The sequence below is a fragment of the Eptesicus fuscus genome, chromosome 9, assembly GCF_027574615.1.
Source record: "Eptesicus fuscus isolate TK198812 chromosome 9, DD_ASM_mEF_20220401, whole genome shotgun sequence".
Taxonomy (NCBI): Eukaryota; Metazoa; Chordata; class Mammalia; order Chiroptera; family Vespertilionidae; genus Eptesicus; species Eptesicus fuscus.
The window spans coordinates 24,990,968-24,993,701 of NC_072481.1; the positions used below are offsets into that span (position 1 = coordinate 24,990,968).

Consider the following 2,734-nt stretch of genomic DNA (forward strand, 5'->3'; position numbering starts at 1 on the left):
AAGCATAAGAAAATATCTTATTCACTGCAACATTTTCAACATCGGTGTTATCTTATTTCTCACTTAATAGGTTAATTTTTTTTTTAAAGATACTTCTTTGTTGTTTTTATTTGCTTTGGGGGAGGGTGTGTCCTGGAGAAGGGTAACAGTATCTTGCCGTTTTTAAGAATTAAGAGTTTTGAACGGACTGCCGCGCTGGGCTTGCCAGTGGGGCAGGCGGGCGGCGGGCACCCACGAGCCCGGAGGCGGCGGGCGGCAGAACGGCGCTGCCTGCGCTCCCTGCCTGGACCTCCCTGGCTCGGAGCTGGCACCAGGTTCAGCCAAGGCCATCGCCTCAGAAAGCACTCCTGGAGTGTCCTCAGCCTCCAGCGATTGCCAGCCAGTGCTTAGGGTGCCCACTGGGATGGGTGAAGCCCGCCAGGCCTGTGGCACTTACCAGGGGCCACCATCTCACGAGGGCCCCGAGGTGGCAGCGTAAGGATGCAGCTTTCAGCCGTGCCCCGCGCCCGGCTGGTGTCGGTGCTGGCAGCGGTGCGGTGGAAGCACGAGTGACTGCGCGAACACGCGGCCCGTCTGGCGGAGGAGCCGGCCCTCGGCGGCAGGCCCCGGGGCGGCCTCGGCCCTGAGGATCCACGACCCGAAGGCACTGCGGAGCCTGGTGCGCACAGGGCGCGCGCACACCCACCGCATCTGCCGCTTCCCGTGGCTCTGCTGCTCCCAGGAGGCCCAGACTCATCTCCCGGCAACACCTCCGTCCTGCCTCCCAGCCTGGGCTCCCGCCGCTTCCAGCCAGCCCTGCTCGACCTGTCCACCGCGGACCGCCCCAACCACCAGGACTTCAACTTCATGGAGCTGCCGGCCGCCGCCCTGCGCTGCCTGCCCAAGCCCGTGTTCGTGCCGGACGTGGCCCTCATCGCCAACCGCTTCCACCCCGACAACCTCATGCCGGTCTTCCCCAACCACCGGCTGCCCCTCGACTACACCCTGCGCCAGTTCCCCGGCCTGGCCCGCGAGGCAGGCTCTTCTCCATGGAGGGCTGGGGCGAGGGCGTGCACTTTGACCTCTGCCAGCTCCTCAGCCCCAAGCAGCCGCTCCTGCGGGCCCAGCTGAAGACCCTGGGCCTCTGCTGTGCTTCTCCCGGGCGTCCGTGGGCCTCTCCAAGATCACCACCTGGTACCAATAAGGCTTCGTCCAGCCCCAGGACCCAAAAGCCAACATCCTGGTCTCGGGCCCTGAGATCCGGCCGTCTGCACGGTTCATGGTGGAAAAGCTAAATGTGAGTCACGCAGGGGGCCCGCTAGGCGAGGAGTACATTCTGGTCTTCAGTCGCACCCAGAACAGACTCATCCTGAAGGAGGCAGAGCTGCTGCTGCGCTGGCCGGGGAGTTCCAGTGAAGGCGGTGAGGGTGTCCCTGGAGGACCTCGCCTTCGCAGATGTTGTGGGGCTGGTCAGCAACGCCTCCATGCTGGTCAGCGTGCACCGGGCCCCGCTGCTCACGGCCCTCTTCCTCCTCCCATGGGGCCACCGTGGCCGAGCTCTGCCCATATGCCATCAGTCCTGACCACCGTACCCCCTATAAAACACTGGCCACATTGCCTGGCATGGACCTCCACTATGTCGCCTGGCGGAACATGGCACCAGAGAACACAGTCAGGCACCCTGAGCGGCCTTGGGATGAGGGGGACATCGCCCACCTCGACCAGGCCGAGCAAGCCCGTGTCCTGCAGAGCCGGGAGGTCCCACGGCATCTCTGCTGCCGGAACCCAAATGGCTGTTCCAAATCTACCAGGACACCAAGGTGGACATCCCAACCCTCATTCAAACCATGCGGTGCGTGGTGAAGGGCCGGCCAGGGCCGCGGAAGCAGAAGTGGACGGTCAGCCTCTACCCAGGCAAGGTGCGGGGTGCCTCGGAGGCCCGCCTCACTGTCTCCTGGCAGACCCCATGGAACCTCACGTACTGAAGGTGCGGGAGGTGAGGTCTGAGGTGTGGCTCCAGGAGCAGGGGGAGAACACCGATGTGCGTTTCATCCTGGCCCTGCAGAACCACACCTTCACCGAGAACATCGGCCCTTCACGACCTACCTGGTGTGGGTCCGCGGCATCTTCAACAAGCTCCTCCTGGACCCTTTGCAGGGGTGCTGGGGTGCAGCACGTGGCGAGTGTGCCGAGGCCGGGCCTCGGGGGTGGCCCCTCCAGCTCGGTGTCCCTGGGCCGGCTAGCCCCCGTGGTGGCTTCTGGGATTTGTGTGATTATTTATTGAGCAGGCCTGCCCTGGGCCTGTGCCCCCGTGTCTTCTTACTGCATCTGGGGCGTGGGGTTCGCAGCACTCCTCTGTGCCCTGCTGCGGTGGGACACCCCCTCCCCCACCCCCAGCCCCTTCTCCCACCTGAGCATCCATACCCCTGGAGAAGGTCCTTAGGGAAGGAGGAGAAGGAAGGTAAGAATCCCAAGGAACCTCTTTGGCTGAGGGATCATGCTGTTCCTTACCGAATCTTCCTGGTTGGTACCCAGGTTTCTGGAAATGGCAAGTAATCAATCATGGTGGTTTGGGCAAGTGGTTCATTAGCTTCCATCACCATAAAATTCACCTATAGCCCAATAAAGATGTGTTTGGGACATTCATTAAATGATTATAAACAAACCGGGGGGAAAAAAAAGAATTAAGAGGTTTGGCCTCAAAAAAAAAAGGGGGGGGGGGGATTCGTGTAACACTTTAAACCAAGCATGTCAA

General features: G+C 61.7%; 1 pseudogene; it reads left to right on the plus strand.

Annotated features, from left to right (window-relative positions):
* Positions 1 to 480: 480 nt before the first annotated feature.
* On the plus strand, positions 481 to 2,263 carry LOC103294887 (protein O-linked-mannose beta-1,4-N-acetylglucosaminyltransferase 2-like; annotated as a pseudogene).
* The last annotated feature ends 471 nt before the right edge of the window (positions 2,264 to 2,734 follow it).